General features: G+C 44.1%; 12 non-coding genes across 12 annotated transcripts; all 12 read left to right on the top strand.

The window, feature by feature from the left end:
* The first annotated feature begins 510 nt into the window (after positions 1-510).
* On the top strand, positions 511-582 carry trnad-guc (transfer RNA aspartic acid (anticodon GUC)). Its single transcript has one exon. It is a non-coding gene; the product is annotated as a tRNA-Asp (tRNA).
* Positions 583-2,465: 1,883 nt separating this feature from the next.
* trnad-guc (transfer RNA aspartic acid (anticodon GUC)) lies at positions 2,466-2,537 on the top strand. Its single transcript has one exon. It is a non-coding gene; the product is annotated as a tRNA-Asp (tRNA).
* Positions 2,538-6,374: 3,837 nt separating this feature from the next.
* trnad-guc (transfer RNA aspartic acid (anticodon GUC)) lies at positions 6,375-6,446 on the top strand. Its single transcript has one exon. It is a non-coding gene; the product is annotated as a tRNA-Asp (tRNA).
* A 220-nt stretch (positions 6,447-6,666) lies between these two features.
* Positions 6,667-6,747, top strand: trnas-aga (transfer RNA serine (anticodon AGA)). Its single transcript has one exon. It is a non-coding gene; the product is annotated as a tRNA-Ser (tRNA).
* A 1,582-nt stretch (positions 6,748-8,329) lies between these two features.
* trnad-guc (transfer RNA aspartic acid (anticodon GUC)) lies at positions 8,330-8,401 on the top strand. The gene has a single exon. It is a non-coding gene; the product is annotated as a tRNA-Asp (tRNA).
* Positions 8,402-10,575: 2,174 nt separating this feature from the next.
* trnas-aga (transfer RNA serine (anticodon AGA)) lies at positions 10,576-10,656 on the top strand. Its single transcript has one exon. It is a non-coding gene; the product is annotated as a tRNA-Ser (tRNA).
* Positions 10,657-12,238: 1,582 nt separating this feature from the next.
* Positions 12,239-12,310, top strand: trnad-guc (transfer RNA aspartic acid (anticodon GUC)). The gene has a single exon. It is a non-coding gene; the product is annotated as a tRNA-Asp (tRNA).
* Positions 12,311-12,530: 220 nt separating this feature from the next.
* trnas-aga (transfer RNA serine (anticodon AGA)) lies at positions 12,531-12,611 on the top strand. The gene has a single exon. It is a non-coding gene; the product is annotated as a tRNA-Ser (tRNA).
* Positions 12,612-16,438: 3,827 nt separating this feature from the next.
* Positions 16,439-16,519, top strand: trnas-aga (transfer RNA serine (anticodon AGA)). The gene has a single exon. It is a non-coding gene; the product is annotated as a tRNA-Ser (tRNA).
* Positions 16,520-18,101: 1,582 nt separating this feature from the next.
* trnad-guc (transfer RNA aspartic acid (anticodon GUC)) lies at positions 18,102-18,173 on the top strand. The gene has a single exon. It is a non-coding gene; the product is annotated as a tRNA-Asp (tRNA).
* Positions 18,174-18,393: 220 nt separating this feature from the next.
* trnas-aga (transfer RNA serine (anticodon AGA)) lies at positions 18,394-18,474 on the top strand. Its single transcript has one exon. It is a non-coding gene; the product is annotated as a tRNA-Ser (tRNA).
* Positions 18,475-21,999: 3,525 nt separating this feature from the next.
* Positions 22,000-22,071, top strand: trnad-guc (transfer RNA aspartic acid (anticodon GUC)). Its single transcript has one exon. It is a non-coding gene; the product is annotated as a tRNA-Asp (tRNA).
* Positions 22,072-27,338: the final 5,267 nt, after the last annotated feature.

Raw genomic sequence — 27,338 nt, forward strand, 5'->3', positions numbered from 1 at the left:
TTCTCTGTTTGTCTTTGTCTCTCAATCTGTCTCTTTCTCACGGTGCCACGTCTGTTCCAATGGGATTCTCTCTGACTGTTTGTCTGACTGGCTCTCTCTTTCCCATCATTTCGGTCTGTCCATGTCTTTGCCTGTCTCTGTTATTCCCTGCCTGTAAGCTGAGAAGTATTTCCATCATTTTCTGTTTTAGTCTCTATCGCTCTCTCTCTATCTCTCTCTCTTCGCGTCACTGTCTTTATCATTGTCTTTCTCTCACTCTTTCCCTCTCTCTCTTAATAGATCACACACACACATCTCTGTATATGTATATATTTGAGTCTTTTTCTCACTCAGTCTGCCTCTCCTTCTCAGTCTCACACTTTCTGTCTCTCGTTGTCTCTATCTCGCTGTCTGTCTCTCCCTGTTTGTCGGTTTGTCTCTGTCTCTCAATTTGTCTGTCGACTTCTCCTGGTGTCCAGTTCTGTTCACAGTGACTCGATTCCTGCTCTGACAGAACTGGTACCCGTCAGTTCCTCGTTAGTATAGTGGTGAGTATCCCCGCCTGTCACGCGGGAGACCGGGGTTCAATTCCCCGACGGGGAGGCAGTTGTTTCAAGATGTCGAATTTTACTTCTGTTTCTTGGAAGAGATGCATATTAAAAAGTTCCAGAGCAACATGGAACTGTCAAAAAAACAGGTGGATGAGATTGTCTCGTCCAGATTTTTAGCAAATGGAGAATTTTTCAGGAGTCTTTGGCCGTCTGCTGCACAGAGATGGATGACTGAGTTTTTTCTGAGTAAAGTTTAAAAAGGCAGCGACACAGTAGTCGTGGCCGAGTGGTTAATGCGATGGACTAGAAATCCATTGGGTTATCACGCTCAGGTTCGAATCCTGCCGACTACGATTCTCAGCATTTTTCATTCCATTTCACAATTTAACCGGTTCTCTGCCAAACTGATCCTGAGATAGATGGAATAACGTCCCACACCTTTCAACTTTGACATTTTTTTCTCATTTTTATTAATCTGCAATATTCACGATACATCCGTTTCAAAAATCGCAAACATCAGTCAAAGTTGCGACAGTGATTCAGCCTATCTATCCCTCGAGATGTCTGAGGCATCTGTGCATGCCTGTTGGTGCGTGCAAATTTTTGGTTATATGTGTGTGGGTCTCTGTGTCTGTCTATCTATTTATATGTCTCTGTGTATGTGCAACTGTCACGGGAAATCATCACCATGAATTTGGTATGTCCTGGAACTTATAAAAACGACTTGGGGAAAATAATACGGTTGTGAACTTTTGTATCGGCTTTGGTTCAGTGGCCGCATTCTCGACTGAATCGGGAGTTTGTCTGTTCAAGTCGCACTCCTGAGACTTGAGCATATCATCTTGGCGAACACTCAAGTGCAGCACTTGGGGAATTTTGCAATGTTGAAGCTGTTGACTTTCGGATGAAATGTTGAATTGAAGCTCCGTCTGCACCCTCGGGTGGATATGAAAGTTTCCAGTGCATTACTCGAAAAAGAATAGGAGAGTTGCCCCCGTGTCAATATTACTAAAAATGTTCGTAAATGCTCACTGAAAGCCGATGTGCATGTGTTTGTATGTGGGGTTGGGGTTGAAGCCCAGATTCTCACAGAGACAGAATCCAGGTCCTCACAGGACCAGAATAGCCGAGTGGTTGAGGCGTTGGCCTTAAAACTCAATGGGTTTGTCCCGCGTGGATTCGTCCCCCACTCCTGGTGTCTCTTTAATTTAACACGGATTTCCTCCCATTCTGATCAGTGAGACCGGATTTTCATCGGTTGAATCAGCAATTTTCTGTAACAACGTGACACTCTGAACCGATAATGAAATGAAATTGCGAAATGTATCTGTGTCGCTCGGTTTCTGCCTCTCTCTCTCTCTTCAGAGAGTTTTGTATGTTTGAGTCTTTGTCTCTCTCAGTCTGACTCACTCTGTCTGTCCCTGTTTCTCTGTTTGTCTTTGTCTCTCAATCTGTCTCTTTCTCACGGTGCCACGTCTGTTCCAATGGGATTCTCTCTGACTGTTTGTCTGACTGGCTCTCTCTTTCCCATCATTTCGGTCTGTCCATGTCTTTGCCTGTCTCTGTTATTCCCTGCCTGTAAGCTGAGAAGTATTTCCATCATTTTCTGTTTTAGTCTCTATCGCTCTCTCTCTATCTCTCTCTCTTCGCGTCACTGTCTTTATCATTGTCTTTCTCTCACTCTTTCCCTCTCTCTCTTAATAGATCACACACACACATCTCTGTATATGTATATATTTGAGTCTTTTTCTCACTCAGTCTGCCTCTCCTTCTCAGTCTCACACTTTCTGTCTCTCGTTGTCTCTATCTCGCTGTCTGTCTCTCCCTGTTTGTCGGTTTGTCTCTGTCTCTCAATTTGTCTGTCGACTTCTCCTGGTGTCCAGTTCTGTTCACAGTGACTCGATTCCTGCTCTGACAGAACTGGTACCCGTCAGTTCCTCGTTAGTATAGTGGTGAGTATCCCCGCCTGTCACGCGGGAGACCGGGGTTCAATTCCCCGACGGGGAGGCAGTTGTTTCAAGATGTCGAATTTTACTTCTGTTTCTTGGAAGAGATGCATATTAAAAAGTTCCAGAGCAACATGGAACTGTCAAAAAAACAGGTGGATGAGATTGTCTCGTCCAGATTTTTAGCAAATGGAGAATTTTTCAGGAGTCTTTGGCCGTCTGCTGCACAGAGATGGATGACTGAGTTTTTTCTGAGTAAAGTTTAAAAAGGCAGCGACACAGTAGTCGTGGCCGAGTGGTTAATGCGATGGACTAGAAATCCATTGGGTTATCACGCTCAGGTTCGAATCCTGCCGACTACGATTCTCAGCATTTTTCATTCCATTTCACAATTTAACCGGTTCTCTGCCAAACTGATCCTGAGATAGATGGAATAACGTCCCACACCTTTCAACTTTGACATTTTTTTCTCATTTTTATTAATCTGCAATATTCACGATACATCCGTTTCAAAAATCGCAAACATCAGTCAAAATTGCGACAGTGATTCAGCCTGTCTATCCCTTGAGATGTCTGAGGCATCTGTGCATGCCCGTTGGTGCGTGCAAATTTATGGTTATGTGTGTGTGGGTCTCTGTGTCTGTCTATCTATTTATATGTCTCTGTGTATGTGCAACTGTCACTGGAAATCATCACCATGAATTTGGTATGTCCTGGAACTTATAAAAACGACTTGGGGAAAATAACACGGTTGTGAACTTTTGTATCGGCTTTGGTTCAGTGGTCGCATTCTCGACTGAATCGGGAGTTTGGGTGTTCAAGTCGCACTCCTGAGACTTGAGCATATCATCTTGGCTAACACTCAAGTGCAGCACTTGGGGAATTATGTAATGTTGAAGCTGTTGACTTTCGGATGAAATGTTAAATTGAAGCTCCGTCTGCACCCTCGGGTGGATATGAAAGTTTCCAGTGCATTACTCGAAAAAGAATAGGAGAGTTGCCCCCGTGTCAATATTACGAAAAATGTTCGTAAATGCTAACTGAAAGCCGATGTGCATGTGTTTGTATGTGGGGTTGGGGTTGAAGCCCAGATTCTCACAGAGACAGAATCCAGGTTCTCACAGGACCAGAATAGCCGAGTGGTTGAGGCGTTGGCCTTAAAACTCAATGGGATTGTCCCGCGTGGGTTCGTCCCCCACTCCTGGTGTCTCTTTAATTTAACACGGATTTCCTCCCATTCTGATCAGTGAGACCGGATTTTCATCGGTTGAATCAGCAATTTTCTGTAACAATGTGACACTCTGAACCGATAATGAAATGAAATTGTGAAATGTATCTGTGTCGCTCGGTTTCTGCCTCTCTCTCTCTCTTCAGAGAGTTTTGTATGTTTGAGTATTTGTCTCTCTCAGTCTGACTCACTCTGTCTGTCCCTGTTTCTCTGTTTGTCTTTGTCTCTCAATCTGTCTCTTTCTCACGGTGCCACGTCTGGTCCAATGGGATTCTCTCTGACTCTTTGTGTGACTGGCTCTCTCTTTCCCATCATTTCGGTCTGTCATGTCTTTGCTTGTCTCTGTTAGTCCCTGCCTGTAAGCTGAGAAGTATTTCCATCATTTTCTGTTTTAGTCTCTATCGCTCTCTCTCTATCTGTCTCTCTCCTTGTCACTGTCTTTATCATTGTCTTTCTCTCACTCTTTCCCTCTCTCTCTTAATAGATCACACACACACATCTCTGTATAAGTATATATTTGAGTCTTTTTCTCACTCAGTCTGCCTCTCCTTCTCAGTCTCACACTTTCTGTCTCTCGTTGTCTCTATCTCGCTGTCTGTCTCTCCCTGTTTGTCGGTTTGTCTCTGTCTCTCAATGTGTCTGTCGACTTCTCCTGGTGTCCAGTTCTGTTCACAGTGACTCGATTCCTGCTCTGACAGAACTGGTACCAGTCAGTTCCTCGTTAGTATAGTGGTGAGTATCCCCACCTGTCACGCGGGAGACCGGGGTTCAATTCCCCGACGGGAAGGCAGTTGTTTCAAGATGTCGAATTTTACTTCTGTTTCTTGGAAGAGATGCATATTAAAAAGTTCCAGAGCAACATGGAACTGTCAAAAAAACAGGTGGATGAGATTGTCTCGTCCAGATTTTTAGCAAATGGAGAATTTTTCAGGAGTCTTTGGCCGTCTGCTGCACAGAGATGGATGACTGAGTTTTTTCTGAGTAAAGTTTAAAAAGGCAGCGACACAGTAGTCGTGGCCGAGTGGTTAATGCGATGGACTAGAAATCCATTGGGTTATCCCGCTCAGGTTCGAATCCTGCCGACTACGATTCTCAGCATTTTTCATTCCATTTCACAATTTAACCGGTTCTCTGCCAAACTGATCCTGAGATAGATGGAATAACGTCCCACACCTTTCAACTTTGACATTTTTTTCTCATTTTTATTAATCTGCAATATTCACGATACATCCGTTTCAAAAATCGCAAACATCAGTCAAAATTGCGACAGTGATTCAGCCTGTCTATCCCTTGAGATGTCTGAGGCATCTGTGCATGCCCGTTGGTGCGTGCAAATTTATGGTTATGTGTGTGTGGGTCTCTGTGTCTGTCTATCTATTTATATGTCTCTGTGTATGTGCAACTGTCACTGGAAATCATCACCATGAATTTGGTATGTCCTGGAACTTATAAAAACGACTTGGGGAAAATAATACGATTGTGAACTTTTGTATCGGCTTTGGTTCAGTGGTCGCATTCTCGACTGAATCGGGAGTTTGTCTGTTCAAGTCGCACTCCTGAGACTTGAGCATATCATCTTGGCTAACACTCAAGTGCAGCACTTGGGGAATTATGTAATGTTGAAGCTGTTGACTTTCGGATGAAATGTTAAATTGAAGCTCCGTCTGCACGCTCGGGTGGATGTGAAAGTTTCCAGTGCATTACTCGAAAAAGAATAGGAGAGTTGCCCCCGTGTCAATATTACGAAAAATGTTCGTAAATGCTCACTGAAAGCCGATGTGCATGTGTTTGTATGTGGGGTTGGGGTTGAAGCCCAGATTCTCACAGAGACAGAATCCAGGTTCTCACAGGACCAGAATAGCCGAGTGGTTGAGGCGTTGGCCTTAAAACTCAATGGGATTGTCCCGCGTGGGTTCGTCCCCCACTCCTGGTATCTCTTTAATTTAACACGGATTTCCTCCCATTCTGATCAGTGAGACCGGATTTTCATCGGTTGAATCAGCAATTTTCTGTAACAATGTGACACTCTGAACCGATAATGAAATGAAATTGTGAAATGTATCTGTGTCGCTCGGTTTCTGCCTCTCTCTCTCTCTTCAGAGAGTTTTGTATGTTTGAGTCTTTGTCTCTCTCAGTCTGACTCACTCTGTCTGTCCCTGTTTCTCTGTTTGTCTTTGTCTCTCAATCTGTCTCTTTCTCACGGTGCCACGTCTGTTCCAATGGGATTCTCTCTGACTGTTTGTCTGACTGGCTCTCTCTTTCCCATCATTTCGGTCTGTCCATGTCTTTGCCTGTCTCTGTTAGTCCCTGCCTGTAAGCTGAGAAGTATTTCCATCATTTTCTGTTTTAGTCTCTATCGCTCTCTCTCTATCTGTCTCTCTCCTTGTCACTGTCTTTATCATTGTCTTTCTCTCACTCTTTCCCTCTCTCTCTTAATAGATCACACACACACATCTCTGTATATGTATATATTTGAGTCTTTTTCTCACTCAGTCTGCCTCTCCTTCTCAGTCTCACACTTTCTGTCTCTCGTTGTCTCTATCTCGCTGTCTGTCTCTCCCTGTTTGTCGGTTTGTCTCTGTCTCTCAATTTGTCTGTCGACTTCTCCTGGTGTCCAGTTCTGTTCACAGTGACTCGATTCCTGCTCTGACAGAACTGGTACCCGTCAGTTCCTCGTTAGTATAGTGGTGAGTATCCCCGCCTGTCACGCGGGAGACCGGGGTTCAATTCCCCGATGGGGAGGCAGTTGTTTCAAGATGTCGAATTTTACTTCTGTTTCTTGGAAGAGATGCATATTAAAAAGTTCCAGAGCAACATGGAACTGTCAAAAAAACAGGTGGATGAGATTGTCTCGTCCAGATTTTTAGCAAATGGAGAATTTTTCAGGAGTCTTTGGCCGTCTGCTGCACAGAGATGGATGACTGAGTTTTTTCTGAGTAAAGTTTAAAAAGGCAGCGACACAGTAGTCGTGGCTGAGTGGTTAAGGCGATGGACTAGAAATCCATTGGGTTATCCCGCGCAGGTTCGAATCCTGCCGACTACGATTCTCAGCATTTTTCATTCCATTTCACAATTTAACCGGTTCTCTGCCAAACTGATCCTGAGATAGATGGAATAACGTCCCACACCTTTCAACTTTGACATTTTTTTCTCATTTTTATTAATCTGCAATATTCACGATACATCCGTTTCAAAAATCGCAAACATCAGTCAAAGTTGCGACAGTGATTCAGCCTATCTATCCCTCGAGATGTCTGAGGCATCTGTGCATGCGTGTTGGTGCGTGCAAATTTTTGGTTATATGTGTGTGGGTCTCTGTGTCTGTCTATCTATTTATATGTCTCTGTGTATGTGCAACTGTCACGGGAAATCATCACCATGAATTTGGTATGTCCTGGAACTTATAAAAACGACTTGGGGAAAATAATACGGTTGTGAACTTTTGTATCGGCTTTGGTTCAGTGGCCGCATTCTCGACTGAATCGGGAGCTTGTCTGTTCAAGTCGCACTCCTGAGACTTGAGCATATCATCTTGGCGAACACTCAAGTGCAGCACTTGGGGAATTTTGCAATGTTGAAGCTGTTGACTTTCGGATGAAATGTTGAATTGAAGCTCCGTCTGCACCCTCGGGTGGATATGAAAGTTTCCAGTGCATTACTCGAAAAAGAATAGGAGAGTTGCCCCCGTGTCAATATTACTAAAAATGTTCGTAAATGCTCACTGAAAGCCGATGTGCATGTGTTTGTATGTGGGGTTGGGGTTGAAGCCCAGATTCTCACAGAGACAGAATCCAGGTCCTCACAGGACCAGAATAGCCGAGTGGTTGAGGCGTTGGCCTTAAAACTCAATGGGTTTGTCCCGCGTGGATTCGTCCCCCACTCCTGGTGTCTCTTTAATTTAACACGGATTTCCTCCCATTCTGATCAGTGAGACCGGATTTTCATCGGTTGAATCAGCAATTTTCTGTAACAACGTGACACTCTGAACCGATAATGAAATGAAATTGCGAAATGTATCTGTGTCGCTCGGTTTCTGCCTCTCTCTCTCTCTTCAGAGAGTTTTGTATGTTTGAGTCTTTGTCTCTCTCAGTCTGACTCACTCTGTCTGTCCCTGTTTCTCTGTTTGTCTTTGTCTCTCAATCTGTCTCTTTCTCACGGTGCCACGTCTGTTCCAATGGGATTCTCTCTGACTGTTTGTCTGACTGGCTCTCTCTTTCCCATCATTTCGGTCTGTCCATGTCTTTGCCTGTCTCTGTTATTCCCTGCCTGTAAGCTGAGAAGTATTTCCATCATTTTCTGTTTTAGTCTCTATCGCTCTCTCTCTATCTCTCTCTCTTCGCGTCACTGTCTTTATCATTGTCTTTCTCTCACTCTTTCCCTCTCTCTCTTAATAGATCACACACACACATCTCTGTATATGTATATATTTGAGTCTTTTTCTCACTCAGTCTGCCTCTCCTTCTCAGTCTCACACTTTCTGTCTCTCGTTGTCTCTATCTCGCTGTCTGTCTCTCCCTGTTTGTCGGTTTGTCTCTGTCTCTCAATTTGTCTGTCGACTTCTCCTGGTGTCCAGTTCTGTTCACAGTGACTCGATTCCTGCTCTGACAGAACTGGTACCCGTCAGTTCCTCGTTAGTATAGTGGTGAGTATCCCCGCCTGTCACGCGGGAGACCGGGGTTCAATTCCCCGACGGGGAGGCAGTTGTTTCAAGATGTCGAATTTTACTTCTGTTTCTTGGAAGAGATGCATATTAAAAAGTTCCAGAGCAACATGGAACTGTCAAAAAAACAGGTGGATGAGATTGTCTCGTCCAGATTTTTAGCAAATGGAGAATTTTTCAGGAGTCTTTGGCCGTCTGCTGCACAGAGATGGATGACTGAGTTTTTTCTGAGTAAAGTTTAAAAAGGCAGCGACACAGTAGTCGTGGCCGAGTGGTTAATGCGATGGACTAGAAATCCATTGGGTTATCCCGCTCAGGTTCGAATCCTGCCGACTACGATTCTCAGCATTTTTCATTCCATTTCACAATTTAACCGGTTCTCTGCCAAACTGATCCTGAGATAGATGGAATAACGTCCCACACCTTTCAACTTTGACATTTTTTTCTCATTTTTATTAATCTGCAATATTCACGATACATCCGTTTCAAAAATCGCAAACATCAGTCAAAATTGCGACAGTGATTCAGCCTGTCTATCCCTTGAGATGTCTGAGGCATCTGTGCATGCCCGTTGGTGCGTGCAAATTTATGGTTATGTGTGTGTGGGTCTCTGTGTCTGTCTATCTATTTATATGTCTCTGTGTATGTGCAACTGTCACTGGAAATCATCACCATGAATTTGGTATGTCCTGGAACTTATAAAAACGACTTGGGGAAAATAATACGGTTGTGAACTTTTGTATCGGCTTTGGTTCAGTGGTCGCATTCTCGACTGAATCGGGAGTTTGGGTGTTCAAGTCGCACTCCTGAGACTTGAGCATATCATCTTGGCTAACACTCAAGTGCAGCACTTGGGGAATTATGTAATGTTGAAGCTGTTGACTTTCGGATGAAATGTTAAATTGAAGCTCCGTCTGCACCCTCGGGTGGATATGAAAGTTTCCAGTGCATTACTCGAAAAAGAATAGGAGAGTTGCCCCCGTGTCAATATTACGAAAAATGTTCGTAAATGCTAACTGAAAGCCGATGTGCATGTGTTTGTATGTGGGGTTGGGGTTGAAGCCCAGATTCTCACAGAGACAGAATCCAGGTTCTCACAGGACCAGAATAGCCGAGTGGTTGAGGCGTTGGCCTTAAAACTCAATGGGATTGTCCCGCGTGGGTTCGTCCCCCACTCCTGGTGTCTCTTTAATTTAACACGGATTTCCTCCCATTCTGATCAGTGAGACCGGATTTTCATCGGTTGAATCAGCAATTTTCTGTAACAATGTGACACTCTGAACCGATAATGAAATGAAATTGTGAAATGTATCTGTGTCGCTCGGTTTCTGCCTCTCTCTCTCTCTTCAGAGAGTTTTGTATGTTTGAGTCTTTGTCTCTCTCAGTCTGACTCACTCTGTCTGTCCCTGTTTCTCTGTTTGTCTTTGTCTCTCAATCTGTCTCTTTCTCACGGTGCCACGTCTGGTCCAATGGGATTCTCTCTGACTCTTTGTGTGACTGGCTCTCTCTTTCCCATCATTTCGGTCTGTCATGTCTTTGCTTGTCTCTGTTAGTCCCTGCCTGTAAGCTGAGAAGTATTTCCATCATTTTCTGTTTTAGTCTCTATCGCTCTCTCTCTATCTGTCTCTCTCCTTGTCACTGTCTTTATCATTGTCTTTCTCTCACTCTTTCCCTCTCTCTCTTAATAGATCACACACACACATCTCTGTATAAGTATATATTTGAGTCTTTTTCTCACTCAGTCTGCCTCGCCTTCTCAGTCTCACACTTTCTGTCTCTCGTTGTCTCTATCTCGCTGTCTGTCTCTCCCTGTTTGTCGGTTTGTCTCTGTCTCTCAATGTGTCTGTCGACTTCTCCTGGTGTCCAGTTCTGTTCACAGTGACTCGATTCCTGCTCTGACAGAACTGGTACCAGTCAGTTCCTCGTTAGTATAGTGGTGAGTATCCCCACCTGTCACGCGGGAGACCGGGGTTCAATTCCCCGACGGGAAGGCAGTTGTTTCAAGATGTCGAATTTTACTTCTGTTTCTTGGAAGAGATGCATATTAAAAAGTTCCAGAGCAATATGGAACTGTCAAAAAAACAGGTGGATGAGATTGTCTCGTCCAGATTTTTAGCAAATGTAGAATTTTTCAGGAGTCCTTGGCCGTCTGCTGCACAGAGATGGATGACTGAGTTTTTTCTGAGTAAAGTTTAAAAAGGCAGCGACACAGTGGTCGTGGCCGAGTGGTTAAGGCGATGGACTAGAAATCCATTGGGTTATCCCGCGCAGGTTCGAATCCTGCCGACTACGATTCTCAGCATTTTTCATTCCATTTCACAATTTAACCGGTTCTCTGCCAAACTGATCCTGAGATAGATGGAATAACGTCCCACACCTTTCAACTTTGACATTTTTTTCTCATTTTTATTAATCTGCAATATTCACGATACATCCGTTTCAAAAATCGCAAACATCAGTCAAAGTTGCGACAGTGATTCAGCCTATCTATCCCTCGAGATGTCTGAGGCATCTGTGCATGCCTGTTGGTGCGTGCAAATTTTTGGTTATATGTGTGTGGGTCTCTGTGTCTGTCTATCTATTTATATGTCTCTGTGTATGTGCAACTGTCACGGGAAATCATCACCATGAATTTGGTATGTCCTGGAACTTATAAAAACGACTTGGGGAAAATAATACGGTTGTGAACTTTTGTATCGGCTTTGGTTCAGTGGCCGCATTCTCGACTGAATCGGGAGTTTGTCTGTTCAAGTCGCACTCCTGAGACTTGAGCATATCATCTTGGCGAACACTCAAGTGCAGCACTTGGGGAATTTTGCAATGTTGAAGCTGTTGACTTTCGGATGAAATGTTGAATTGAAGCTCCGTCTGCACCCTCGGGTGGATATGAAAGTTTCCAGTGCATTACTCGAAAAAGAATAGGAGAGTTGCCCCCGTGTCAATATTACTAAAAATGTTCGTAAATGCTCACTGAAAGCCGATGTGCATGTGTTTGTATGTGGGGTTGGGGTTGAAGCCCAGATTCTCACAGAGACAGAATCCAGGTCCTCACAGGACCAGAATAGCCGAGTGGTTGAGGCGTTGGCCTTAAAACTCAATGGGTTTGTCCCGCGTGGATTCGTCCCCCACTCCTGGTGTCTCTTTAATTTAACACGGATTTCCTCCCATTCTGATCAGTGAGACCGGATTTTCATCGGTTGAATCAGCAATTTTCTGTAACAACGTGACACTCTGAACCGATAATGAAATGAAATTGCGAAATGTATCTGTGTCGCTCGGTTTCTGCCTCTCTCTCTCTCTTCAGAGAGTTTTGTATGTTTGAGTCTTTGTCTCTCTCAGTCTGACTCACTCTGTCTGTCCCTGTTTCTCTGTTTGTCTTTGTCTCTCAATCTGTCTCTTTCTCACGGTGCCACGTCTGTTCCAATGGGATTCTCTCTGACTGTTTGTCTGACTGGCTCTCTCTTTCCCATCATTTCGGTCTGTCCATGTCTTTGCCTGTCTCTGTTATTCCCTGCCTGTAAGCTGAGAAGTATTTCCATCATTTTCTGTTTTAGTCTCTATCGCTCTCTCTCTATCTCTCTCTCTTCGCGTCACTGTCTTTATCATTGTCTTTCTCTCACTCTTTCCCTCTCTCTCTTAATAGATCACACACACACATCTCTGTATATGTATATATTTGAGTCTTTTTCTCACTCAGTCTGCCTCTCCTTCTCAGTCTCACACTTTCTGTCTCTCGTTGTCTCTATCTCGCTGTCTGTCTCTCCCTGTTTGTCGGTTTGTCTCTGTCTCTCAATGTGTCTGTCGACTTCTCCTGGTGTCCAGTTCTGTTCACAGTGACTCGATTCCTGCTCTGACAGAACTGGTACCCGTCAGTTCCTCGTTAGTATAGTGGTGAGTATCCCCGCCTGTCACGCGGGAGACCGGGGTTCAATTCCCCGACGGGGAGGCAGTTGTTTCAAGATGTCGAATTTTACTTCTGTTTCTTGGAAGAGATGCATATTAAAAAGTTCCAGAGCAACATGGAACTGTCAAAAAAACAGGTGGATGAGATTGTCTCGTCCAGATTTTTAGCAAATGTAGAATTTTTCAGGAGTCTTTGGCCGTCTGCTGCACAGAGATGGATGACTGAGTTTTTTCTGAGTAAAGTTTAAAAAGGCAGCGACACAGTAGTCGTGGCCGAGTGGTTAAGGCGATGGACTAGAAATCCATTGGGTTATCCCGCGCAGGTTCGAATCCTGCCGACTACGATTCTCAGCATTTTTCATTCCATTTCACAATTTAACCGGTTCTCTGCCAAACTGATCCTGAGATAGATGGAATAACGTCCCACACCTTTCAACTTTGACATTTTTTTCTCATTTTTATTAATCTGCAATATTCACGATACATCCGTTTCAAAAATCGCAAACATCAGTCAAAGTTGCGACAGTGATTCAGCCTATCTATCCCTCGAGATGTCTGAGGAATCTGTGCATGCCTGTTGGTGCGTGCAAATTTTTGGTTATGTGTGTGTGGGTCTCTGTGTCTGTCTATCTATTTATATGTCTCTGTGTATGTGCAACTGTCACTGGAAATCATCACCATGAATTTGGTATGTCCTGGAACTTATAAAAACGACTTGGGGAAAATAATACGGTTGTGAACTTTTGTATCGGCTTTGGTTCAGTGGCCGCATTCTCGACTGAATCGGGAGTTTGTCTGTTCAAGTCGCACTCCTGAGACTTGAGCATATCATCTTGGCTAACACTCAAGTGCAGCACTTGGGGAATTTTGTAATGTTGAAGCTGTTGACTTTCGGATGAAATGTTAAATTGAAGCTCCGTCTGCACCCTCGGGTGGATATGAAAGTTTCCAGTGCATTACTCGAAAAAGAATAGGAGAGTTGCCCCCGTGTCAATATTACTAAAAATGTTCGTAAATGCTCACTGAAAGCCGATGTGCATGTGTTTGTATGTGGGGTTGGGGTTGAAGCCCAGATTCTCACAGAGACAGAATCCAGGTTCTCACAGGACCAGAATAGCCGAGTGGTTGAGGCGTTGGCCTTAAAACTCAATGGGTTTGTCCCGCGTGGGTTCGTCCCCCACTCCTGTTGTCTCTTTAATTTAACACGGATTTCCTCCCATTCTGATCAGTGAGACCGGATTTTCATCGGTTGAATCAGAAATTTTCTGTAACAATGTGACACTCTGAACCGATAATGACATGAAATTGTGAAATGTATCTGTGTCGCTCGGTTTCTGCCTCTCTCTCTCTCTTCAGAGAGTTTTGTATGTTTGAGTCTTTGTCTCTCTCAGTCTGACTCACTCTGTCTGTCCCTGTTTCTCTGTTTGTCTTTGTCTCTCAATCTGTCTCTTTCTCACGGTGCCACGTCTGGTCCAATGGGATTCTCTCTGACTCTTTGTGTGACTGGCTCTCTCTTTCCCATCATTTCGGTCTGTCCATGTATTTGCTTGTCTCTGTTAGTCCCTGCCTGTAAGCTGAGAAGTATTTCCATCATTTTCTGTTTTAGTCTTTATCGCTCTCTCTCTATCTGTCTCTCTCCTTGTCACTGTCTTTATCGTTGTCTTTCTCTCACTCTTTCCCTCTCTCTCTTAATAGATCACACACACACATCTCTGTATATGTACATATTTGAGTCTTTTTCTCACTCAGTCTGCCTCTCCTTCTCAGTCTCACACTTTCTGTCTCTCGTTGTCTCTATCTCGCTGTCTGTCTCTCCCTGTTTGTCGGTTTGTCTCTGTCTCTCAATGTGTCTGTCGACTTCTCCTGGTGTCCAGTTCTGTTCACAGTGACTCGATTCCTGCTCTGACAGAACTGGTACCCGTCAGTTCCTCGTTAGTATAGTGGTGAGTATCCCCGCCTGTCACGGGGAGACCGGGGTTCAATTCCCCGACGGAGAGGCAGTTGTTTCAAGATGTCGAATTTTACTTCTGTTTCTTGGAAGAGATGCATATTAAAAAGTTCCAGAGCAACATGGAACTGTCAAAAAAACAGGTGGATGAGATTGTCTCGTCCAGATTTTTAGCAAATGGAGAATTTTTCAGGAGTCTTTGGCCGTCTGCTGCACAGAGATGGATGACTGAGTTTTTTCTGAGTAAAGTTTAAAAAGGCAGCGACACAGTAGTCGTGGCCGAGTGGTTAATGCGATGGACTAGAAATCCATTGGGTTATCCCGCTCAGGTTCGAATCCTGCCGACTACGATTCTCAGCATTTTTCATTCCATTTCACAATTTAACCGGTTCTCTGCCAAACTGATCCTGAGATAGATGGAATAACGTCCCACACCTTTCAACTTTGACATTTTTTTCTCATTTTTATTAATCTGCAATATTCACGATACATCCGTTTCAAAAATCGCAAACATCAGTCAAAATTGCGACAGTGATTCAGCCTGTCTATCCCTTGAGATGTCTGAGGCATCTGTGCATGCCCGTTGGTGCGTGCAAATTTATGGTTATGTGTGTGTGGGTCTCTGTGTCTGTCTATCTATTTATATGTCTCTGTGTATGTGCAACTGTCACTGGAAATCATCACCATGAATTTGGTATGTCCTGGAACTTATAAAAACGACTTGGGGAAAATAATACGGTTGTGAACTTTTGTATCGGCTTTGGTTCAGTGGTCGCATTCTCGACTGAATCGGGAGTTTGGGTGTTCAAGTCGCACTCCTGAGACTTGAGCATATCATCTTGGCTAACACTCAAGTGCAGCACTTGGGGAATTATGTAATGTTGAAGCTGTTGACTTTCGGATGAAATGTTAAATTGAAGCTCCGTCTGCACCCTCGGGTGGATATGAAAGTTTCCAGTGCATTACTCGAAAAAGAATAGGAGAGTTGCCCCCGTGTCAATATTACGAAAAATGTTCGTAAATGCTAACTGAAAGCCGATGTGCATGTGTTTGTATGTGGGGTTGGGGTTGAAGCCCAGATTCTCACAGAGACAGAATCCAGGTTCTCACAGGACCAGAATAGCCGAGTGGTTGAGGCGTTGGCCTTAAAACTCAATGGGATTGTCCCGCGTGGGTTCGTCCCCCACTCCTGGTGTCTCTTTAATTTAACACGGATTTCCTCCCATTCTGATCAGTGAGACCGGATTTTCATCGGTTGAATCAGCAATTTTCTGTAACAATGTGACACTCTGAACCGATAATGAAATGAAATTGTGAAATGTATCTGTGTCGCTCGGTTTCTGCCTCTCTCTCTCTCTTCAGAGAGTTTTGTATGTTTGAGTCTTTGTCTCTCTCAGTCTGACTCACTCTGTCTGTCCCTGTTTCTCTGTTTGTCTTTGTCTCTCAATCTGTCTCTTTCTCACGGTGCCACGTCTGGTCCAATGGGATTCTCTCTGACTCTTTGTGTGACTGGCTCTCTCTTTCCCATCATTTCGGTCTGTCATGTCTTTGCTTGTCTCTGTTAGTCCCTGCCTGTAAGCTGAGAAGTATTTCCATCATTTTCTGTTTTAGTCTCTATCGCTCTCTCTCTATCTGTCTCTCTCCTTGTCACTGTCTTTATCATTGTCTTTCTCTCACTCTTTCCCTCTCTCTCTTAATAGATCACACACACACATCTCTGTATAAGTATATATTTGAGTCTTTTTCTCACTCAGTCTGCCTCTCCTTCTCAGTCTCACACTTTCTGTCTCTCGTTGTCTCTATCTCGCTGTCTGTCTCTCCCTGTTTGTCGGTTTGTCTCTGTCTCTCAATGTGTCTGTCGACTTCTCCTGGTGTCCAGTTCTGTTCACAGTGACTCGATTCCTGCTCTGACAGAACTGGTACCAGTCAGTTCCTCGTTAGTATAGTGGTGAGTATCCCCACCTGTCACGCGGGAGACCGGGGTTCAATTCCCCGACGGGAAGGCAGTTGTTTCAAGATGTCGAATTTTACTTCTGTTTCTTGGAAGAGATGCATATTAAAAAGTTCCAGAGCAATATGGAACTGTCAAAAAAACAGGTGGATGAGATTGTCTCGTCCAGATTTTTAGCAAATGTAGAATTTTTCAGGAGTCCTTGGCCGTCTGCTGCACAGAGATGGATGACTGAGTTTTTTCTGAGTAAAGTTTAAAAAGGCAGCGACACAGTGGTCGTGGCCGAGTGGTTAAGGCGATGGACTAGAAATCCATTGGGTTATCCCGCGCAGGTTCGAATCCTGCCGACTACGATTCTCAGCATTTTTCATTCCATTTCACAATTTAACCGGTTCTCTGCCAAACTGATCCTGAGATAGATGGAATAACGTCCCACACCTTTCAACTTTGACATTTTTTTCTCATTTTTATTAATCTGCAATATTCACGATACATCCGTTTCAAAAATCGCAAACATCAGTCAAAGTTGCGACAGTGATTCAGCCTATCTATCCCTCGAGATGTCTGAGGCATCTGTGCATGCCTGTTGGTGCGTGCAAATTTTTGGTTATATGTGTGTGGGTCTCTGTGTCTGTCTATCTATTTATATGTCTCTGTGTATGTGCAACTGTCACGGGAAATCATCACCATGAATTTGGTATGTCCTGGAACTTATAAAAACGACTTGGGGAAAATAATACGGTTGTGAACTTTTGTATCGGCTTTGGTTCAGTGGCCGCATTCTCGACTGAATCGGGAGTTTGTCTGTTCAAGTCGCACTCCTGAGACTTGAGCATATCATCTTGGCGAACACTCAAGTGCAGCACTTGGGGAATTTTGCAATGTTGAAGCTGTTGACTTTCGGATGAAATGTTGAATTGAAGCTCCGTCTGCACCCTCGGGTGGATATGAAAGTTTCCAGTGCATTACTCGAAAAAGAATAGGAGAGTTGCCCCCGTGTCAATATTACTAAAAATGTTCGTAAATGCTCACTGAAAGCCGATGTGCATGTGTTTGTATGTGGGGTTGGGGTTGAAGCCCAGATTCTCACAGAGACAGAATCCAGGTCCTCACAGGACCAGAATAGCCGAGTGGTTGAGGCGTTGGCCTTAAAACTCAATGGGTTTGTCCCGCGTGGATTCGTCCCCCACTCCTGGTGTCTCTTTAATTTAACACGGATTTCCTCCCATTCTGATCAGTGAGACCGGATTTTCATCGGTTGAATCAGCAATTTTCTGTAACAACGTGACACTCTGAACCGATAATGAAATGAAATTGCGAAATGTATCTGTGTCGCTCGGTTTCTGCCTCTCTCTCTCTCTTCAGAGAGTTTTGTATGTTTGAGTCTTTGTCTCTCTCAGTCTGACTCACTCTGTCTGTCCCTGTTTCTCTGTTTGTCTTTGTCTCTCAATCTGTCTCTTTCTCACGGTGCCACGTCTGTTCCAATGGGATTCTCTCTGACTGTTTGTCTGACTGGCTCTCTCTTTCCCATCATTTCGGTCTGTCCATGTCTTTGCCTGTCTCTGTTATTCCCTGCCTGTAAGCTGAGAAGTATTTCCATCATTTTCTGTTTTAGTCTCTATCGCTCTCTCTCTATCTCTCTCTCTTCGCGTCACTGTCTTTATCATTGTCTTTCTCTCACTCTTTCCCTCTCTCTCTTAATAGATCACACACACACATCTCTGTATATGTATATATTTGAGTCTTTTTCTCACTCAGTCTGCCTCTCCTTCTCAGTCTCACACTTTCTGTCTCTCGTTGTCTCTATCTCGCTGTCTGTCTCTCCCTGTTTGTCGGTTTGTCTCTGTCTCTCAATGTGTCTGTCGACTTCTCCTGGTGTCCAGTTCTGTTCACAGTGACTCGATTCCTGCTCTGACAGAACTGGTACCCGTCAGTTCCTCGTTAGTATAGTGGTGAGTATCCCCGCCTGTCACGCGGGAGACCGGGGTTCAATTCCCCGACGGGGAGGCAGTTGTTTCAAGATGTCGAATTTTACTTCTGTTTCTTGGAAGAGATGCATATTAAAAAGTTCCAGAGCAACATGGAACTGTCAAAAAAACAGGTGGATGAGATTGTCTCGTCCAGATTTTTAGCAAATGTAGAATTTTTCAGGAGTCTTTGGCCGTCTGCTGCACAGAGATGGATGACTGAGTTTTTTCTGAGTAAAGTTTAAAAAGGCAGCGACACAGTAGTCGTGGCCGAGTGGTTAAGGCGATGGACTAGAAATCCATTGGGTTATCCCGCGCAGGTTCGAATCCTGCCGACTACGATTCTCAGCATTTTTCATTCCATTTCACAATTTAACCGGTTCTCTGCCAAACTGATCCTGAGATAGATGGAATAACGTCCCACACCTTTCAACTTTGACATTTTTTTCTCATTTTTATTAATCTGCAATATTCACGATACATCCGTTTCAAAAATCGCAAACATCAGTCAAAGTTGCGACAGTGATTCAGCCTATCTATCCCTCGAGATGTCTGAGGAATCTGTGCATGCCTGTTGGTGCGTGCAAATTTTTGGTTATGTGTGTGTGGGTCTCTGTGTCTGTCTATCTATTTATATGTCTCTGTGTATGTGCAACTGTCACTGGAAATCATCACCATGAATTTGGTATGTCCTGGAACTTATAAAAACGACTTGGGGAAAATAATACGGTTGTGAACTTTTGTATCGGCTTTGGTTCAGTGGCCGCATTCTCGACTGAATCGGGAGTTTGTCTGTTCAAGTCGCACTCCTGAGACTTGAGCATATCATCTTGGCTAACACTCAAGTGCAGCACTTGGGGAATTTTGTAATGTTGAAGCTGTTGACTTTCGGATGAAATGTTAAATTGAAGCTCCGTCTGCACCCTCGGGTGGATATGAAAGTTTCCAGTGCATTACTCGAAAAAGAATAGGAGAGTTGCCCCCGTGTCAATATTACTAAAAATGTTCGTAAATGCTCACTGAAAGCCGATGTGCATGTGTTTGTATGTGGGGTTGGGGTTGAAGCCCAGATTCTCACAGAGACAGAATCCAGGTTCTCACAGGACCAGAATAGCCGAGTGGTTGAGGCGTTGGCCTTAAAACTCAATGGGTTTGTCCCGCGTGGGTTCGTCCCCCACTCCTGTTGTCTCTTTAATTTAACACGGATTTCCTCCCATTCTGATCAGTGAGACCGGATTTTCATCGGTTGAATCAGAAATTTTCTGTAACAATGTGACACTCTGAACCGATAATGACATGAAATTGTGAAATGTATCTGTGTCGCTCGGTTTCTGCCTCTCTCTCTCTCTTCAGAGAGTTTTGTATGTTTGAGTCTTTGTCTCTCTCAGTCTGACTCACTCTGTCTGTCCCTGTTTCTCTGTTTGTCTTTGTCTCTCAATCTGTCTCTTTCTCACGGTGCCACGTCTGGTCCAATGGGATTCTCTCTGACTCTTTGTGTGACTGGCTCTCTCTTTCCCATCATTTCGGTCTGTCCATGTATTTGCTTGTCTCTGTTAGTCCCTGCCTGTAAGCTGAGAAGTATTTCCATCATTTTCTGTTTTAGTCTTTATCGCTCTCTCTCTATCTGTCTCTCTCCTTGTCACTGTCTTTATCGTTGTCTTTCTCTCACTCTTTCCCTCTCTCTCTTAATAGATCACACACACACATCTCTGTATATGTACATATTTGAGTCTTTTTCTCACTCAGTCTGCCTCTCCTTCTCAGTCTCACACTTTCTGTCTCTCGTTGTCTCTATCTCGCTGTCTGTCTCTCCCTGTTTGTCGGTTTGTCTCTGTCTCTCAATGTGTCTGTCGACTTCTCCTGGTGTCCAGTTCTGTTCACAGTGACTCGATTCCTGCTCTGACAGAACTGGTACCCGTCAGTTCCTCGTTAGTATAGTGGTGAGTATCCCCGCCTGTCACGGGGAGACCGGGGTTCAATTCCCCGACGGAGAGGCAGTTGTTTCAAGATGTCGAATTTTACTTCTGTTTCTTGGAAGAGATGCATATTAAAAAGTTCCAGAGCAACATGGAACTGTCAAAAAAACAGGTGGATGAGATTGTCTCGTCCAGATTTTTAGCAAATGGAGAATTTTTCAGGAGTCTTTGGCCGTCTGCTGCACAGAGATGGATGACTGAGTTTTTTCTGAGTAAAGTTTAAAAAGGCAGCGACACAGTAGTCGTGGCCGAGTGGTTAATGCGATGGACTAGAAATCCATTGGGTTATCCCGCTCAGGTTCGAATCCTGCCGACTACGATTCTCAGCATTTTTCATTCCATTTCACAATTTAACCGGTTCTCTGCCAAACTGATCCTGAGATAGATGGAATAACGTCCCACACCTTTCAACTTTGACATTTTTTTCTCATTTTTATTAATCTGCAATATTCACGATACATCCGTTTCAAAAATCGCAAACATCAGTCAAAATTGCGACAGTGATTCAGCCTGTCTATCCCTTGAGATGTCTGAGGCATCTGTGCATGCCCGTTGGTGCGTGCAAATTTATGGTTATGTGTGTGTGGGTCTCTGTGTCTGTCTATCTATTTATATGTCTCTGTGTATGTGCAACTGTCACTGGAAATCATCACCATGAATTTGGTATGTCCTGGAACTTATAAAAACGACTTGGGGAAAATAATACGGTTGTGAACTTTTGTATCGGCTTTGGTTCAGTGGTCGCATTCTCGACTGAATCGGGAGTTTGGGTGTTCAAGTCGCACTCCTGAGACTTGAGCATATCATCTTGGCTAACACTCAAGTGCAGCACTTGGGGAATTATGTAATGTTGAAGCTGTTGACTTTCGGATGAAATGTTAAATTGAAGCTCCGTCTGCACCCTCGGGTGGATATGAAAGTTTCCAGTGCATTACTCGAAAAAGAATAGGAGAGTTGCCCCCGTGTCAATATTACGAAAAATGTTCGTAAATGCTAACTGAAAGCCGATGTGCATGTGTTTGTATGTGGGGTTGGGGTTGAAGCCCAGATTCTCACAGAGACAGAATCCAGGTTCTCACAGGACCAGAATAGCCGAGTGGTTGAGGCGTTGGCCTTAAAACTCAATGGGATTGTCCCGCGTGGGTTCGTCCCCCACTCCTGGTGTCTCTTTAATTTAACACGGATTTCCTCCCATTCTGATCAGTGAGATCGGTTGAATCAGCAATTTTCTGTAACAATGTGACACTCTGAACCGATAATGAAATGAAATTGTGAAATGTATCTGTGTCGCTCGGTTTCTGCCTCTCTCTCTCTCTTCAGAGAGTTTTGTATGTTTGAGTCTTTGTCTCTCTCAGTCTGACTCACTCTGTCTGTCCCTGTTTCTCTGTTTGTCTTTGTCTCTCAATCTGTCTCTTTCTCACGGTGCCACGTCTGGTCCAATGGGATTCTCTCTGACTCTTTGTGTGACTGGCTCTCTCTTTCCAATCATTTAGGTCTGTCCATGTCTTTGCTTGTCTCTGTTAGTCCCTGCCTGTAAGCTGAGAAGTATTTCCATCATTTTCTGTTTTAGTCTCTATTGCTCTCTCTCTATCTGTCTCTCTCCTTGTCACTGTCTTTATCATTGTCTTTCTCTCACTCTTTCCCTCTCTCTCTTAATAGATCACACACACACATCTCTGTATATGTATATATTTGAGTCTTTTTCTCACTCAGTCTGCCTCTCCTTCTCAGTCTCACACTTTCTGTCTCTCGTTGTCTCTATCTCGCTGTCTGTCTCTCCCTGTTTGTCGGTTTGTCTCTGTCTCTCAATGTGTCTGTCGACTTCTCCTGGTGTCCAGTTCTGTTCACAGTGACTCGATTCCTGCTCTGACAGAACTGGTACCCGTCAGTTCCTCGTTAGTATAGTGGTGAGTATCCCTGCCTGTCACGCGGGAGACCGGGGTTCAATTCCCCGACGGGGAGGCAGTTGTTTCAAGATGTCGAATTTTACTTCTGTTTCTTGGAAGAGATGCATATTAAAAAGTTCCAGAGCAATATGGAACTGTCAAAAAAACAGGTGGATGAGATTGTCTCGTCCAGATTTTTAGCAAATGGAGAATTTTTCAGGAGTCTTTGGCCGTCTGCTGCACAGAGATGGATGACTGAGTTTTATCTGAGTAAAGTTTAAAAAGGCAGCGACACAGTAGTCGTGGCCGAGTGGTTAAGGCGATGGACTAGAAATCCATTGGGTTATCCCTCGCAAGTTCGAATCCTGCCGACTACGATTCTCAGCATTTTTCATTCCATTTCACAATTTAACCGGTTCTCTGCCAAACTGATCCTGAGATAGATGGAATAACGTCCCACACCTTTCAACTTTGACATTTTTTTCTCATTTTTATTAATCTGCAATATTCACGATACATCCGTTTCAAAAATCGCAAACATCAGTCAAAGTTGCGATAGTGATTCAGCCCATCTATCCCTCGAGATGTCTGAGGCATCTGTGCATGCCTGTTGGTGCGTGCAAATTTTTGGTTATGTGTGTGTGGGTCTCTGTGTCTGTCTATCTATTTATATGTCTCTGTGTATGTGCAACTGTCACTGGAAATCATCACCATGAATTTGGTATGTCCTGGAACTTCTCAAAACGACTTGGGGAAAATAATACGGTTGTGAACTTTTGTATCGGCTTTGGTTCAGTGGCCGCATTCTCGACTGAATCGGGAGTTTGTCTGTTCAAGTCGCACTCCTGAGACTTGAGCATATCATCTTGGCTAACACTCAAGTGCAGCACTTGGGGAAAATGTAATGTTGAAGCTGTTGACTTTCGGATGAAATGTTAAATTGAAGCTCCGTCTGCACCCTCGGGTGGATATGAAAGTTTCCAGTGCATTACTCGAAAAAGAATAGGAGAGTTGCCCCCGTGTCAATATTACTAAAAATGTTCGTAAATGCTCACTGAAAGCCGATGTGCATGTGTTTGTATGTGGGGTTGGGGTTGAAGCCCAGATTCTCACAGAGACAGAATCCAGGTTCTCACAGGACCAGAATAGCCGAGTGGTTGAGGCGTTGGCCTTAAAACTCAATGGGTTTGTCCCGCGTGGGTTCGTCCCCCACTCCTGGTGTCTCTTTAATTTAACACGGATTTCCTCCCATTCTGATCAGTGAGACCGGATTTTCATCGGTTGAATCAGCAATTTTCTGTAACAATGTGACACTCTGAACCGATAATGAAATGAAATTGTGAAATGTATCTTTGTCGCTCGGTTTCTGCCTCTCTCTCTCTCTTCAGAGAGTTTTGTATGTTTGAGTCTTTGTCTCTCTCAGTCTGACTCACTCTGTCTGTCCCTGTTTCTCTGTTTGTCTTTGTCTCTCAATCTGTCTCTTTCTCACGGTGCCACGTCTGGTCAAATGGGATTCTCTCTGACTCTTTGTGTGACTGGCTCTCTCTTTCCCATCATTTCGGTCTGTCCATGTCTTTGCTTGTCTCTGTTAGTCCCTGCCTGTAAGCGGAGAAGTATTTCCATCATTTTCTGTTTTAGTCTCTATCGCTCTCTCTCTATCTGTCTCTCTCCTTGTCACTGTCTTTATCATTGTCTTTCTCTCACTCTTTCCCTCTCTCTCTTAATAGATCACACACACACATCTCTGTATAAGTATATATTTGAGTCTTTTTCTCACTCAGTCTGCCTCTCCTTCTCAGTCTCACACTTTCTGTCTCTCGTTGTCTCTATCTCGCTGTCTGTCTCTCCCTGTTTGTCGGTTTGTCTCTGTCTCTCAATGTGTCTGTCGACTTCTCCTGGTGTCCAATTCTGTTCACAGTGACTCGATTCCTGCTCTGACAGAACTGGTACCCGTCAGTTCCTCGTTAGTATAGTGGTGAGTATCCCTGCCTGTCACGCGCGTGACCGGGGTTCAATTCCCCGACGGGGAGGCAGTTGTTTCAAGATGTCGAATTTTACTTCTGTTTCTTGGAAGAGATGCATATTAAAAAGTTCCAGAGCAATATGGAACTGTCAAAAAAACAGGTGGATGAGATTGTCTCGTCCAGATTTTTAGCAAATGGAGAATTTTTCAGGAGTCTTTGGCCGTCTGCTGCACAGAGATGGATGACTGAGTTTTTTCTGAGTAAAGTTTAAAAAGGCAGCGACACAGTAGTCGTGGCCAAGTGGTTAAGGCGATGGACTAGAAATCCATTGGGTTATCCCTCGCAAGTTCGAATCCTGCCGACTACGATTCTCAGCATTTTTCATTCCATTTCACAATTTAACCGGTTCTCTGCCAAACTGATCCTGAGATAGATGGAATAACGTGCCATACCTTTCAACTTTGACATTTTTTTCTCATTTTTATTAATCTGCAATATTCACGATACATCCGTTTCAAAAATCGCAAACATCAGTCAAAGTTGCGATAGTGATTCAGCCCATCTATCCCTCGAGATGTCTGAGGCATCTGTGCATGCCTGTTGGTGCGTGCAAATTTTTGGTTATGTGTGTGTGGGTCTCTGTGTCTGTCTATCTATTTATATGTCTCTGTGTATGTGCAACTGTCACTGGAAATCATCACCATGAATTTGGTATGTCCTGGAACTTCTCAAAACGACTTGGGGAAAATAATACGGTTGTGAACTTTTGTATCGGCTTTGGTTCAGTGGCCGCATTCTCGACTGAATCGGGAGTTTGTCTGTTCAAGTCGCACTCCTGAGACTTGAGCATATCATCTTGGCTAACACTCAAGTGCAGCACTTGGGGAAAATGTAATGTTGAAGCTGTTGACTTTCGGATGAAATGTTAAATTGAAGCTCCGTCTGCACCCTCGGGTGGATATGAAAGTTTCCAGTGCATTACTCGAAAAAGAATAGGAGAGTTGCCCCCGTGTCAATATTACTAAAAATGTTCGTAAATGCTCACTGAAAGCCGATGTGCATGTGTTTGTATGTGGGGTTGGGGTTGAAGCCCAGATTCTCACAGAGACAGAATCCAGGTTCTCACAGGACCAGAATAGCCGAGTGGTTGAGGCGTTGGCCTTAAAACTCAATGGGTTTGTCCCGCGTGGGTTCGTCCCCCACTCCTGGTGTCTCTTTAATTTAACACGGATTTCCTCCCATTCTGATCAGTGAGACCGGATTTTCATCGGTTGAATCAGCAATTTTCTGTAACAATGTGACACTCTGAACCGATAATGAAATGAAATTGTGAAATGTATCTGTGTCGCTCGGTTTCTGCCTCTCTCTCTCTCTTCAGAGAGTTTTGTATGTTTGAGTCTTTGTCTCTCTCAGTCTGACTCACTCTGTCTGTCCCTGTTTCTCTGTTTGTCTTTGTCTCTCAATCTGTCTCTTTCTCACGGTGCCACGTCTGGTCAAATGGGATTCTCTCTGACTCTTTGTGTGACTGGCTCTCTCTTTCCCATCATTTCGGTCTGTCCATGTCTTTGCTTGTCTCTGTTAGTCCCTGCCTGTAAGCGGAGAAGTATTTCCATCATTTTCTGTTTTAGTCTCTATCGCTCTCTCTCTATCTGTCTCTCTCCTTGTCACTGTCTTTATCATTGTCTTTCTCTCACTCTTTCCCTCTCTCTCTTAATAGATCACACACACACATCTCTGTATAAGTATATATTTGAGTCTTTTTCTCACTCAGTCTGCCTCTCCTTCTCAGTCTCACACTTTCTGTCTCTCGTTGTCTCTATCTCGCTGTCTGTCTCTCCCTGTTTGTCGGTTTGTCTCTGTCTCTCAATGTGTCTGTCGACTTCTCCTGGTGTCCAATTCTGTTCACAGTGACTCGATTCCTGCTCTGACAGAACTGGTACCCGTCAGTTCCTCGTTAGTATAGTGGTGAGTATCCCTGCCTGTCACGCGCGTGACCGGGGTTCAATTCCCCGACGGGGAGGCAGTTGTTTCAAGATGTCGAATTTTACTTCTGTTTCTTGGAAGAGATGCATATTAAAAAGTTCCAGAGCAATATGGAACTGTCAAAAAAACAGGTGGATGAGATTGTCTCGTCCAGATTTTTAGCAAATGGAGAATTTTTCAGGAGTCTTTGGCCGTCTGCTGCACAGAGATGGATGACTGAGTTTTTTCTGAGTAAAGTTTAAAAAGGCAGCGACACAGTAGTCGTGGCCGAGTGGTTAAGGCGATGGACTAGAAATCCATTGGGTTATCCCTCGCAAGTTCGAATCCTGCCGACTACGATTCTCAGCATTTTTCATTCCATTTCACAATTTAACCGGTTCTCTGCCAAACTGATCCTGAGATAGATGGAATAACGTCCCATACCTTTCAACTTTGACATTTTTTTCTCATTTTTATTAATCTGCAATATTCACGATACATCCGTTTCAAAAATCGCAAACATCAGTCAAAGTTGCGATAGTGATTCAGCCCATCTATCCCTCGAGATGTCTGAGGCATCTGTGCATGCCTGTTGGTGCGTGCAAATTTTTGGTTATGTGTGTGTGGGTCTCTGTGTCTGTCTATCTATTTATATGTCTCTGTGTATGTGCAACTGTCACTGGAAATCATCACCATGAATTTGGTATGTCCTGGAACTTCTCAAAACGACTTGGGGAAAATAATACGGTTGTGAACTTTTGTATCGGCTTTGGTTCAGTGGCCGCATTCTCGACTGAATCGGGAGTTTGTCTGTTCAAGTCGCACTCCTGAGACTTGAGCATATCATCTTGGCTAACACTCAAGTGCAGCACTTGGGGAAAATGTAATGTTGAAGCTGTTGACTTTCGGATGAAATGTTAAATTGAAGCTCCGTCTGCACCCTCGGGTGGATATGAAAGTTTCCAGTGCATTACTCGAAAAAGAATAGGAGAGTTGCCCCCGTGTCAATATTACTAAAAATGTTCGTAAATGCTCACTGAAAGCCGATGTGCATGTGTTTGTATGTGGGGTTGGGGTTGAAGCCCAGATTCTCACAGAGACAGAATCCAGGTTCTCACAGGACCAGAATAGCCGAGTGGTTGAGGCGTTGGCCTTAAAACTCAATGGGTTTGTCCCGCGTGGGTTCGTCCCCCACTCCTGGTGTCTCTTTAATTTAACACGGATTTCCTCCCATTCTGATCAGTGAGACCGGATTTTCATCGGTTGAATCAGCAATTTTCTGTAACAATGTGACACTCTGAACCGATAATGAAATGAAATTGTGAAATGTATCTGTGTCGCTCGGTTTCTGCCTCTCTCTCTCTCTTCAGAGAGTTTTGTATGTTTGAGTCTTTGTCTCTCTCAGTCTGACTCACTC

This window comes from Pristiophorus japonicus, chromosome 23 (assembly GCF_044704955.1).
Source record: "Pristiophorus japonicus isolate sPriJap1 chromosome 23, sPriJap1.hap1, whole genome shotgun sequence".
Taxonomy (NCBI): Eukaryota; Metazoa; Chordata; class Chondrichthyes; family Pristiophoridae; genus Pristiophorus; species Pristiophorus japonicus.